General features: G+C 41.7%; 1 protein-coding gene across 19 annotated transcripts in view; it reads left to right on the top strand.

Moving 5' to 3' along the window:
- The window catches only part of R3HDM2 (R3H domain containing 2), a 190,692-nt gene that overhangs the window by 36,949 nt on the left and 140,061 nt on the right, over positions 1 to 13,682 (top strand). For 17 of the 19 annotated variants that reach the window (XM_021675300.2, XM_012469725.3, XM_064377268.1 and 14 more), the window contains exon 2: positions 2,029 to 2,090. The gene's annotated coding sequence lies outside the window, so the exon portion shown is untranslated. Of the gene's footprint in view, positions 1 to 1,785; positions 2,091 to 13,682 lie in introns of those variants that run through there. The other 2 variants (XM_012469713.3, XM_064377257.1) reach the window with 1 other exon arrangement.

Here is a 13,682-nt window from a genome sequence, read left to right as displayed (position 1 = left end):
AGCCTGAGTGACAGAGTGTGACTCCATCTCAAAAAAAAAAAAAAAGAAAAAGAAAAAAAGGGAGGAAGGAAGAGAGATTTCTGAGAATACAAAGCTGTTTGTTAGAATGAAGAAAAGAACAAGGTTTTGACAGTTTGGCCATCTTATTGGCTGTACCAATAAGCTTTAAACACCTTAAGAAACCCAAATTTACTTCAGAAGAAGTAACTTCTTAGCTTTGTAAATGCACCAACCAGTTAGAAAAACTGTTTCAGTGCTTATTTATTATGTGTCAGACACTATCTAGCATTGTAGGTACAGATATGAACAAGATAATAAAATATTTATTTTTTTTTTTGGGTGGAGTTTCGCTCTTTCACCGAGGCTGGAGTGAAGTGGCGAGATCTCAGCTCACTGCAACCTCTGCCCCTGCTCCGAGTTCAAGTGATTTTCCTGCCTTAGCCTCCCCAGTAGCTGGGATTGCAGGCACCTGCCACCATGCCCGCCTAATTTTTGTATTTTTAGTAGAGATGGGGTTTCACCATGTTGGCCAGGCTGGTCTCAAACTCCTCACCTCAGGTGATCTGCCTACCTCAGCATCCCAAAGTGCTGGGATTACAGATGGGAGCTACCGCACCCCACTGATAATAAAAGATTTCTACGCTCACAGAGCTTATGTTTTTTGTCTAGGAAGATAGACAGTTCTCAAGTAAATAAAGATAATTGCAGATTATGATATATTTTCTGTGAAGAAAATATATGTGGTGATGTGATAGAGAGCAAGAGTGGGTACTTCAGATTGGGGTGGTCGAGGAAGACCTCTTTGTAGTGACATACAAACTATTCTGTGAAGGGGAGGCAGAACCAGCATATCCTTGATGGGCGGGGAGTTATCTGGGCAGAGGGAACAGCAAATTCAAAGCCCTTTGGGAGAACTTGATTTGGTATGTTCAAGAATGAGCAGGGGCCAGATACGGTGCCTTACTCCTGTAATCTCATCATTTTGGGAAGCTGAGGTGGGGGGAATACTTGAGTTTAGGAGTTTGAGACCAGCCTGGGCAACATAATGAGAACCCCCATCTCTATTAAAAAAAGAAAAAAGAAAAAAAATAATTAGTAGAGGCCAGATTTTATAAGGTGCTCTGTAGACCTTGCATGGGATTATGGGAAGCCATTTATGGCAGGCAGCCAGTTGAACAAGGAAGCTAAATGATCTGATTTACATTTTGGAAAGATCACTCATGCTTCCCTGGGGAGAATGGATTGTGGGGTGCCAAGAGCGGAAGAAGATGTTGCATTTTATTAAAAAAAAAAAAACTACAGGCTGTTTGAGGGTTATGGAAGATAGTGGGCAGAAAGGAATTGAACTTCTTCAAGAGAATATTTCACTTTTTTTCTTGAGACGGAGTCTCTCCTTGTTACTGGGGCTGGAGTGCTGTGGCACAATCTCGGCTCACTACAGCCTCTGCCTCCCGGATTCAAGCGATTCTCCTGCCTCAACCTCCCGAGTAGCTGGGATTACGGGCGTCTGCCACCATACCCAGCTAAATTTTTACATTTTTAATAGAGATGGGATTTCACCATGTTGGTCAGGCTGGTCTTGAACTCCTGACATTGTGATTCGCCCATCTCAGCCTCCCAAAGTTCTGGGATTACAGACATGAGCCACCGTGCCCAGCCTAGACTACTCTTATGAATGAGCTGGAAAAAACAAAAAATAACAACAAAAAAGCAGCTGAAGAATTTCAGAGAGTAAACTGGGTGAGTAATTTATATTAGAAAGTGGTAGACCAAGAACTGCTTATATGAAGAGGGAATTAATGTGGAGAGGACCAAAATGCAGAGTTTTTTTTGTGTGTGTGTGTGAATTGACAGTGGGAATAGATATAGAGGGTTCAGGGTAGGGGCAGGGTTGAGAGAAACAATGTGAGCCAAGGAAATTGGGAAAGATGATATCAGGAGATGCTACTGTGGATTTTGAATTGGAACTAATATATTAAGGTTTAGAATTGCTTTTAACTTGCTTTTTTTTCTTTTTCCCGAGGTTAGACTTGTTTCTTATATGTGATCCATTCCAGCACTGGACTGATGGAGGCTGAACATTTCTTCAGGTAATAATAGTTAACATTTATGGAGGACTTTGTATGTGCTGAGCAACAAATTAAGTGTTATACATCTATTTCATTTAATCCTCACACAACCACATGGTGTTGGAAGTTTTTTGTACCTATTTAGTAGATGAAGAAATTGAGATGCGGAGAGTGTATCAAGTAAGTTCAGAGCCGGGTGCGGTAGCTCACGCCTGTAATCACAGCACTTTGGAAGGCTGAGGCGGGCAGATCACCTGAGATCAGGAGTTTGAGACCAGCCTGGTCAACATGTGAAACCCGTCTATACTTAAAATAGAAAAAAAAAAAAAATTAGCTGGACATGGTGGCACGCACCTGTAATTCTAGCTACTTGGGAGGTTGAGGCAGGAGAATGGCTTGAATCTGGGAGACGGAGGTTACAGTGAGCTGAGATCGCACCACTGCACTCTAGCCTGGACAACAGAGTGAGACTCTATCTCAAAAAAAAAAATAGAGTGAATTCAGCTGAATTAAAAAATAAACCCTACTGCTGCAGTTGAAATAAGAGATGCTATTAGCTTAGGTTAGATGATACCATTGCTCACCTACCGTAAATATCATAAACGTAAAGTGGTTTTACCCCAAATACCATAACTTTTTCCCACTAATGAATATATCATAGTTTGGTTTGTCTTTAAAATAATGGCTGGCTGGATACAGTGCCTCATGCCTTGCCATCCCAGCACTTTAGGAGGTCGAGGTGGGAGAATTGCTTGAGCCCAGGAGTTTGAGATCAAGTTGGGCAATGTGGCAAGAGTCCATTTCTATTATAAAAAATGAAACAAAACAAAACAATGGATATACCTTTTAGTAAAGAAAAATCCAGATTAGGATTTTTAACCCTAGGCTTTTGTAATTTTTTTATAAAGTAGTTTTGAAATAGTTAAAATTTATTTGAATGAATATTCATATAAGGTAAATATGTATAACTAGGTAATTCTTTCTTAAGAGGTGATTAATACAGATAACAGAAATCTCTTGATTTCTTCCTCCTTGAGATATTGTTCACAGGTATTTTGAGCTTTAAGAAGTCTTATTAGAGTTTCTTATAGTAGCTTTCTTGGTGCATTTAAATGCTTATATACAGATTACATTAATTACAGTATTATCATATGATTTATTGAGTGGCCAGCATTAATACATTTGTCCTATTTTTCTTTCTCTTTTTAAAAAAAGACCTTTATTGAAGTACAGTTGACATAAACTGCCCATATTAAAAGTATACATACTGTGCTTGGTGACTCACGCTTGTAATCCTAGCACTTTTGGAGGCTGAGGTGGGCAGATCGTTTTAGCCTGGAAGTTTAAGATCACCCTCGGCAACATGGTGAAACCCCATCTCCGCAAAAAATACAAAAACTAGCTGGATGTGGTAGGGGGAGCCTGTAGTCCTAGCTACTCAGGAGGCTGAGGTGAGAGGATCACCTGAGCCTGGGAGGTCAAGGCTGCAGGGAGCCATGATAGTGCCACTGCATTCCAACCTGGGTGACAAAGTGAGACCCTGTCTCAAAAAAAAATGTATAAAATTTAAGTTTTGGGGCTGAGCACAGTGGCTCATGCCTGTAATCCCAGCACTTTGGGAGGCTGAGGTGGGCGGATCACAAGGTCAAGAGTTCAAGACCAGCTTGGCCAATATGGTGAAAACCTGTCCCTACTAAAGATAGAAAAATTAGCCTGGTATGGTGGTGAATTCCTGTAATCCCAGCTACTCGGGAGACTGAGGCAGGAGAATTGCTTTAACAGGGACCCAGGAGGTGGAGGTTGCAGTGAGCTGAAATCACACCACTGTAGTCCAGCCTGGGCTACAGAGCGAGACTCCATCTCAAAAAAAAAGGACACAGTGGCTCATGCTTATAATCCCAGCACTTTGGGAGGCCAGGATGTACGGATCATTTGAGGTCAGGAGTTTGAGACCAGTCTGGCCAACAGGGTGAAACCTTGTCTCACTAAAAATACAAAAATTAGCTTGGAGTGATGATGGGCACCCTTAATCCCAACTACTCAGGAGGTTGAGGGAGGAGAATTACTTGAATCCAGGAGGCAGCGGTTGCAGTGAGCCAAGATTGCGCCACTGCACTTTAGTCTGGGTGACAGAGTGAGACCCTCTCTCAAAAAAAAAAAGAAAAATTTGACATGTATACACCCATGAAATTATTACCATAATCAAGCCCTAGAAGTTTCCTTATCCCCATTTGTAATAATCCTCCAACCTCTGTGGTCTCCAGGCAACTACTGATCTACTTTGTGTCACTATAGAATGGTTTGCATTTTCTAGAATTTTATATAAATGAAATCACAGAGTGTGTACTCTCTCTCTCTTTTTTTTTTCTTTTTTTTAAGACAGAGTCTTGTTCTGTTGCCTATGCTGGAGTGCAGTGATGCAGTCTTGGCTCACTGCAACCTCTGTCTCCCAGGCTTAAGTGATTCTCCTGCCTTAGCCTCCAGAGTAGCTGGGACCACAGATGTGTGCCACCATACCTGGCTAATTTTTGAATTTTCAGTGGAGATGGGTTTTACTCTGTTGACTAGGCTGGTCTCAATCTCCTGGCCTCAAGTGATCTTCCTACCTTGGCATCCTGAAGTAGTGGGATTACAGGTGTCAGCCACTGTACCTGGCCAACTGTGTACTCTTTTTTTACTTTTGGTCTGGTTGTTTTTACTCAGCATAATTATTTTGAGATTCATCTGTATTATTGCACATGTCAGTTGTTCATTTCTTTTTTTTTTGAGACAAGAGTCTTGCTGTGTTGCCCAGGCTGGAGTGCAGTGGCACAATCTCAGCTCACTGCAACCTCTGCCCTGGAGTTCAAGCGATTCTCCTCCCTCAGCCTCCCGAGTAGCTGGGACTACAGGTGCATACCACCAGCCCAGCTAATTTTTTGTATTTTTAGTAGAGATGGGGTTTCACTGTGTAAGCCAGGATGGTCTTGATCTCCTGATCATGTATGTGATCCACCTGCCCCAGCCTCCCAAAGTGCTGGGATTTCAGGTGTGAGCCACTGTGCCCACCCCACAACATCATCCTTTTGCATGTCATTATCCAGTTGTCACAGCACCATTTGTGACAAGACTGTTCATTCCCCATGAATGCTCTTGGCATCCTTGTCAAAAATCACTTGGTGATGGATGTTTGGATTTATTTCTGGATTCTCGTTTCTGTTGGTCTGTATATCTGTCCTTTTATCAGTACTGTAGTGCTTTGTTTGTTTTGAGACAGAGTCTCCAACAGGGATTGTAGTTAACATTTTAATTTATAACAATATAATTTAATATCAACTCAGTTAGGGTATATAGAAAACCTTTGTGCCTGTGGAGCTCCATTGTCTTTCCTCTCTTTTGTGTTGTTATCATACAGTTTACATCTTCATACATGGCGTCCCCATCAACACAAATGTATAAGGATAGCATTATGTTTTTTTTTTTTTTTGGAGATGGAGTTTCGCTCTTGGTACCCAGGCTGGAGTGCAATGGCGCGATCTCGGCTCACTGCAACCTCTGCCTCCCAGGTTCAGTCAATTCTCCTGCCTCAGCCTCCTGAGTAGCTGGGATTACAGGCATGCACCACCATGTCCAGCTAATTTTTTGTATTTTTAGTAGAGACAGGGTTTCACCATGTTGACCTGGATGGTCTCGATCTCTTGACCTTGTGATCCACCCGCCTCAGCCTCCCAAAGTGCTGGGATTACGGGCGTGAGCCACCGCGCCCGGCTATGCTATTGTTTTTTAAATAAGGAGGCAAAAAAGAGTTACAAACAAAAAATACTTTGAGTCAGCTTTTTATATTTACTTATATAATTATTTTTACCAGTATTCTCCATTTTTTCATTTGGGTTTAAGTAACTGTCTAGTGTCCATTTGTTTTAGACTGAATGGCTCCTTTTAGAGTAGAGCTTTTTTTTTTTTTTTTTTTTTTGAGACTGTCTCCAAGGCTGTAGTGCAATGGCAGGATCGTGGCTCACTGCAACCTCTGCCTCCTGGGTTCAAGCGATTCTCCTGCTTCAGCCTCCCAAGTAGTTGAGATTACAGGTGTGTGCTGTCACGTCCAGCTAATTTTTCTTATTTTTAGTAGAGACAGTGTTCTGGGCTGGGCGTGGTGGCTCACACCTGTAATCCAAGCACTTTGGAGGCCAAGGCGGGTGGATCACCTGAGGTCGGGAGTTCAAGACCAGCCTGACCAACGTGGTGAAACCCCGTCTTTAAAAAAAAAAAAAAAAGGGAGACGGTGTTCTGACATTTTGGCCAGGCTGCTCTCATACTGCTGATCTGAGGTGATCCCCTGCCTCGGCCTTCCAAAGTGCTGGGATTACAGGAATGAGCCACCATGCCGGCCTTTTTATTTTTATTTTTTTATTTTTTTGAGACAGACTCTCACTCTGTTGCCCAGACTAGAGTGCAGTGGTACCATCTCAGTTCACTCACTGCAACCTTCATCTCCCAGGTTCAAGCGATTCTCCTGTCTCAGTCTCCTGAGTAGCTGAGACTACAAGTGCGTACCACCGTGCCCTGCTAATTTTTTGTATTTTTAGTAGAGACAGGTTTTTGCCATGTTGACTGGGCTGGTCTAGAACTCCTGGCCTCAAATGATCCGCCCACCTCAGCCTCCCAAAATGCTGGAATTACAGGCATGAGCCACCATGCCCAGCTGAGCCATTTCTTTCTTTTTTCTTTTTTTTTTTTTTGAGACAGACTCTTGTTCTGTCACCCAGACTGGAGTGCAATGGTGTGATCTCAGCTTGCTTTAACCTCCTCCTCCCAGATTCAAGCAATTCTTATAACTCAGCCTCTCAAGTAGCTGGGATTACAGGTGTGTGCCACCACACCCGGCTAGTAGAGATGGGATTTTGCCATGTTGGCTAGGCTGGTCTCAACTCCTGACCTCAAGTGATCTGCCTGCCTCAGCCTCCCAAAGTGTTGAGATTACAGATGTGAGCCACCATGCCCAGCCTAGAGTAGAGCCATTTCTTGTCTGTTAGTGATGAATTATGTCTTTCTATTTATCTGGGAATATCTTTTTCTCCTTTGTTTTTGAAGGATAATTTTGCTGGATGTTGGGAATCCCTGGTTGACATTCTTTTAACTTCCATGGTTTCTGATGAAAAATATGTCATCTTAAGGATTTCTTGTATGATAAGACACTTTTCGCTTGCTACTTTCAAGATTCTCTTTTGTCTGTTTTTTAAATAGTTTAATTGTGTGTCTAGGTGTGGATCTCTGAGGTTTTCTTAGTTGGAATTTATTGAGCTTCCTAAATGTATAGATTAGTGATTTTCATCAGATTTGAGCTTTTGGTCATTATTTTACTCAATATTATTTTTGCCCCTTTTTCTCCTCTTGTAGGACTGTAGTATGTATTTGTTAGTATGCTTGATGGTGTCCCACAGGTCTCTCAGGCTTTGTTCATTTTTCTTCATTCATTTTCTTTATGTTCCCCAAACTGAATAATCTTTATGTTATTTTGTTATATTTTATTTTGTTAAGAGATGAGGTCTTGCTTTGTTGCCCAGGCTGGAGTATAGTGTCTATTCACAGGCACTGCAAGTTCAAGTGGGTATTCACAGGCACTGCAAGTTCAAGTGTGCTATAGGCTGGGCATGGTGGCTCATGCCTGTAATCCCAGCACTTTGGGAGGCCGAGGCAGGCAGATTACCTAAGGTCAGGAGTTCGAGACCAGCCTGGCCAATATGGCGAAACCCTGTCTCTACTAAAACTACAAGGATTAGCTCTGTGTGGTGGTGGGGCCTGTAGTCCCAGCTACTCAGGAGACTGAGGCAGGAGAATCGCTTGAACTTGGAAGGCGGAGGTTGCAGTGAGCCGAGATTGTGCCACTGAACTTCAGCCTAGTTGACAGAGCAAGACTCCGTCTTAAAAAAAAAAAGTACATAACCTTGAACTGCTGGGCTCCCAAAGTGCTGGGATTATAGACATAAACCACCACACTCGGCCTCAGTTCTTTAAGATACTGCTTTGTCTTTGGACTTGAACAGTTTCCAGTGAGGCAGAGGTTATGGAGAGCCGAGACTGTGCCATTACACTCCAGCCTGGGCAACAAGAGTGAAACTCTGTTTCACTCAAAAAAAAAAAGAGAGAATTCTGTTGTCATCTTTATCTTTGTTCTTCTATATGTCAGGGGTCCCCAGCCTCCGGGCCATGGACAGTATTGGACCAAGAGGTGAGTGGCAGGCAAGTGAACATTACCACCTGAACTCAGCGTCCTGTCAGATTAGTGGTAACATTAGATTCTCATAGGAACGTGAACCCTATTGTGAACTGTGCATGTGAGGGATCTAGGTTGCACACTCCTTAGGCAAATCTAATGCCTGATGATCCAAGGTAGAGCAGTTTCATCCTGAACCATCCCTTTACTGTCCATGGAAAAATTATCTTCCACAAAACTGGTCCCTGGTGCCAAAAAGGTTGGAGACTGCTAGTATAAATGTTCATTTGCTCTAGCTGCTTTTAAGATTTTCCCTTAGCTGGGTGTGGTGGTTCATGAAGCCTGTAGTTTCAGCCACTTGGGAGGCCCTCGAGGCAAGAGGATCACTTGAGCATAGAAGTTTGAGGCTATAGAACACTATGATCATGCCTGTGAATAGTCACTGAGCTCCAGCCTGGGCAACATAGCGAGACATCATCTCTTAATAAAATAAAAGTGTCATGCATGGTGGCTCATGCCTGTAATCCCAGCACTGTGGGAGGGAGGCAGATCACTTGAGGCTAGGAGTTTGAGACTGGCCTGGCCAACGTGGCAAAACCCTGCCTCTATTAAAAATACAAAAGTTAGCCTGGTGTGGTGGTGTGCGCCTGTGGTCCCAGCTACTAGGGAGGCTGAGGAATAAGAATCGCTTGAACCCAGGAGGCGGAGGTTGCAGTTAGCCAGGATCATACCACTGCACTCCAGCCAGGGGCGACAGAGCAAGACCCTGTCTGAAAAAAAAAAAAAAAAAGTTTGGTAGTGATGTACCTTGCTATGATTCATTGAGATTCTTGGATCTGTGTGTTTATAGTTCTACTCCAATTTGGAAACTTTTAAGTTATTATTTCTTTCAAATTTTTTGAAAAATGCACTGACAGATGTATTAAGCCTTTGTTTTTTGAGATGAAGTCTCCCTCTGTTGCCCAGGCTTGGAATGCAGTGGCAGGATCTCAGCTCACTGCAGCCTTGACTTTCTGGGCTGAAGCAATCCTTCCACCTCATCCCCTCAAGTAGCTGAGACTATAGGCATACCAGGATAATTTATTAAAATTAAAAAAAAATTTTTTTTTTTTGTAGAATTGAAGTCTTGCTTTATTGTCCAAACTGGCTTGCAATTCCTTGGCTCAACCTCGGCCTCCCAAAGTGGTGGGATTATGGGTATGAGCCACCGTGCCCACCTATGCATTTTATTTCAGTATTTATTTTTTCCTTTTTCTGTTTTGGGTAGTTTCTACTGCTATGTTCTCAAATTTTTTTTCCCCCTGATTTTTTCTTCTTCAATGTCTAATCTGTTGTTAGTCCTATATAGTGTATTTTTAATCTCAGACATTTCATATTTTTTTTTTACTTCTACCTAACATGCTCACTTTTTACTATAGCTCTTTACACATGTGTAATGTAGTTATAATAACTTTTCAAGGGTCTTTACAAATTCTATAATTTGTATAATTTGTCAGTCATATATTTTAACTTTTTATTGTGAAACAAGTATAGATTTATAGGAAGTTGCAAAAATAGTATAGCAGTATCCTATTTTATCCTTTTACTCAATGTCTCCCATTGGTAACATTATATAACTATAGTTCAGTATTAAAGTTAGGGAGTAGCCATTGGTAAAATCTGCAGAGTTCATTCAGATTTGTCCAGTTTTACATAGACTTGTGTTTGTGTAAGTAGGTCTTTGAATTTCATAATGTGTGAATTTGTGTATCCACTGTCACTGTGATGATGCAGAACAGTTCCATCCTCACAAGGATTTTTTTTGTTGCCCTTTTATAACTATACCTACCTCCCTCCACCCCATTCCCTGGAAACCACTAATATGTTCTCCATCTCTATAATATTGTTATTTCAAGAATATTACATAGATGGAATCCTATAGTATATACGGTTGGCTTTTTTTTTTTTTTTGAGATTGGCTTCCCCTAATCCCTACCCCACTTAACTTAATTCTCTGAAGATTCATCAAAGTTGTTGCATATATCAATAATCTGTTCCTTTTGATTGCTGAGTTGTGTTCCATGGTATAGCTGTACGTGTTTGCCTAATCATTAATCTGTTGGAGGACTTCTGTATTGGTTCCAATTTTCGTCTGTTGCATATAAAACTACTATGAATATTCATGTACAGATTTTTGTATAATTATTAGTTTTTATTAGTCTGTGATAAATGCTTAAGAGTCTAATTGCTGGCCAGGAGTGGTGGCTCACGCCTGTAATCCCAGCACTTTGGGAGGCTGAGGCGGGCGGATCATGAGGTCAGGGGTTCAAGACCATGCTGACTAACACTGTGAAACCCTGTCTGATTGCTGGGGGGTATGGTAATTACATATTTCTTTTTTTCTTTTTTTTTTTTTTTGAGACTTGAGTTTTGCTTTTGTTGCCCAGGCTGGAGTGCAGCGGCACGATCTTGGTTCACTGAAACTTCTGCCTCCCGAGTTCAAGCGATTCTCTTGCCTCAGGCTCTCTGGTAGCTGGGATCACGGGCATCCGCTACCATGCCTGGCTAATTTTTTGTATTTCAAGTAGAGACTTGGTTTTACCATGTTGGCCAGGCTGGTCTCAAACTCCTCACCTCAGGTGATCCACCTACCTCACCTCCCAAAGTGCTAGGATTATAGGCGTGAGCTACTGCGCCCTGCCCAGTAATTACATATTTCTTTTTTATTTTTTTGAGACAGATTTCACTCTGTTACCAAGGCTGGAGTGCAGTGGCGCAGTCATGGTTCACTGCAGCCTCAATCTCCTGGGCTCAAGTGATCCTTTTGCCTCTGCCTCCCAAAGTGCTGGGACCACTGGTACATTCCACCATGGTTGGCTAGTTGTTTTATTTTTTATAAAGCTGGGGTCTCACTATGTTGCCAGGCTGGTCTCAAACTCTTGAGCTCTAGTGATCTTCCTATCTCAGCCTCCCAAATTCTGGGATTACAGATGTGAGCCACTGCATTTGGCCTTAGTCCTATTTTCTTCACTCAGAGAGCATGCTGGACTCTGCTTTTGTTCCCCCTAGACTCTCCTTCACTGTTACATTCCTTGAAAACACTGTTTAGGCACTAAGTATGGATAATCACAGAACTCACCACATTTGTTTCCCATCTCTCAGGACTCACTGTCCTTCATTCCGTGATGCCCAGTAACTTAAAAATCATTGTTTTTTTTTTTTTTTGGTGTTTTTTTTTTTTTTTGAGACAGTCTCACTCCGTCACCAGGCGCCAGGCTGGAGTGCAGTAGTGCGACCTCGGCTCACTGCAACCTCCGCCCCCCAGGTTCAGGCAATTCTCCTGCCTCAGCCTCCCAAGTAGCTGGGACTACAGGCATGCGCCACCACACCCAGCTAATTTTTTTGTAATTTTAGTAGAGACGGGGTTTCACCATGTTGGTCAGGATGGTCTCGATCTCTTGACCTCGTGATCTGCCTGCCTCAGCCTCCCAAAGTGCTGGGATTACAGGCGTGAGCCACCGTGCCCAGCCAAAAGTCATTGTTTTATATGTCTTTTTCTTTTTCTTTTCTTTTTTTTTTAGTTATTTCTCTTAGGAAGGTGTTCTGATTCCTGTTACTCTGTTAGCCAGAAGTAGAATCCCCTCCCCCAACCTATAAAGTTTTCATTAGCATTATTACACCTAGTGTTACTGACTGTCCAATAATTCTTTCCTTTTTTGAGTTCTTAAAAAGGGAATGGCAGCCAAATAGAGCTCAGACAAAAAAGATACTTCTGATGTTGTTCAGTGTCTCTTGAAGCCCACATAATTCCAGAAAATTGCAAATCAATCATATACAGGCTTAGCGCTAGAAGTAGGTCAGCACAAGATGATGGTGTGAAAATATTTTGGTGACAGCTTGTGCATGATAATATATCCTTTCTTGTTCAGGGTTCTTTTCATATATAATGCTAAATTCTGGGTGTTATCGTATGCTTTTTATCTATTCTAATCTTTTCATTTTTTGTTAAAAAATATGGTCATGTTTATAAAATAACAAGTTCTACATTTAAAGGGTAGGTTGACCAATTAAAGCAGTCTTTCCAACCTAAGTGCATCTAGCTAGGTAATTCTCCTCTGAGCTTTATTATTTGTTTTAGAACTTAGATCAGAGTTTGACAATGTAGTGTGTGTACTAAGATTTCTTAATGATTTATCTGTGTATTTCAAAGGTGTGCTTATCTGTGTAAAGAACTCAGCAAAACACGGCATTGCCATGCACCGTGAAACATTTGAAATATTCCTTTGGAGTTACTTTATGGAATTAGGCTAATTTTCAGTAATTAGATGACTTTGAGCTCTTGGAGTCTTCTCCTCGGACCACCTTTGGGATAGAGCTGCCTCTGTGCTAGCCTTACCCGTAGAGTTTTATTTGTGTTTTCAGTCAGTCTGTTGCTTCTGCTGATGAACCTGAGTGTAGCTTTGTATATTAGTCAGGTATTTTCAACATTGCCTATCATGGTGCTTTGCGAGTGGTTACTCAGTAGTTATTTGTTGCATGAACGAATGTCTCTTCATTGAGTCACCGAGCCAGTCAGTTCCCTCCTAACATTTCAGGGGATCTTTCCTTTTCTTTCCATCTCTATCCTTTTGGTCATTTTCTTTCTTGTTTGGATTTCCTCTGGAGGGTAAACCAAGAAGGCAAAGGAGATGAACCCAAAACCATTCTGTTGTTATTAGTAACTCTGATACGAAAAAATATTATATGAGAAAGGATTGAAATATTTGGTGAAAATGAGATTTTGGAGTTAATGCTGGATTTCATTTTTTCATTCTATTTCTCCCTGCCACTACTAGTTGTGGATTTGATTTTTGCTGTTTTTTTCTTTTCTTCAAAGGCCTGAACATCTTTTTTTCTTTAATTTATAGCTAGTGATATCCTCTTATGTTTTTTATTTTAATTTCTCATTTTTATAACTTTTTCCCCTTCCATATGGAAGCCTCTCCCATGTGGAGTCCTAATTCGGGAAAAGGAGTCAGGCTGGCGGGACCAAGGGAAAGCAAAAAGAGAAAGCAAATAAGTTGTAAGTCTGCCTTTGTGGTCCTCCAGGACACACAGCCCTCCTGTGCAAATAACTTACAATATTCCTGCACCCAGCTATCACCAGATCCTCAGCTGATAGAAAAACGCAAGTTAGCTCACTGCAACCTTGGCATTGTCAGTACTTCACAAGGTGTTATCAGCCCTCTTCAGCACATAACATGAGCACCATCTTATAGAATCCTCAGCCAGCCTTTGTGTCTCCTGGCAGCCAGTTCTTCTCTTGCTGACTTGTCCGTTGCTTCCTTACAATGTATTTTCCTACTTCCTCTAATAAATAAATATTCCTTTCTTTACCTACTAGTGTCTTGGTAAATTGTTTTTACTGCCTGTGTGACTCTGGCCCCAGATAGTCGCCACTT

The sequence above is a fragment of the Aotus nancymaae genome, unplaced genomic scaffold (assembly GCF_030222135.1).
Source record: "Aotus nancymaae isolate 86718 unplaced genomic scaffold, 86718_ANA_hifiasm-v0.15.2.pri h1tg000016l, whole genome shotgun sequence".
NCBI classification, from domain to species: Eukaryota; Metazoa; Chordata; class Mammalia; order Primates; family Aotidae; genus Aotus; species Aotus nancymaae.
The sequence above is the reverse complement of the archived record's forward strand: the minus strand, read 5'-3'. Positions and strand labels throughout refer to the sequence as shown.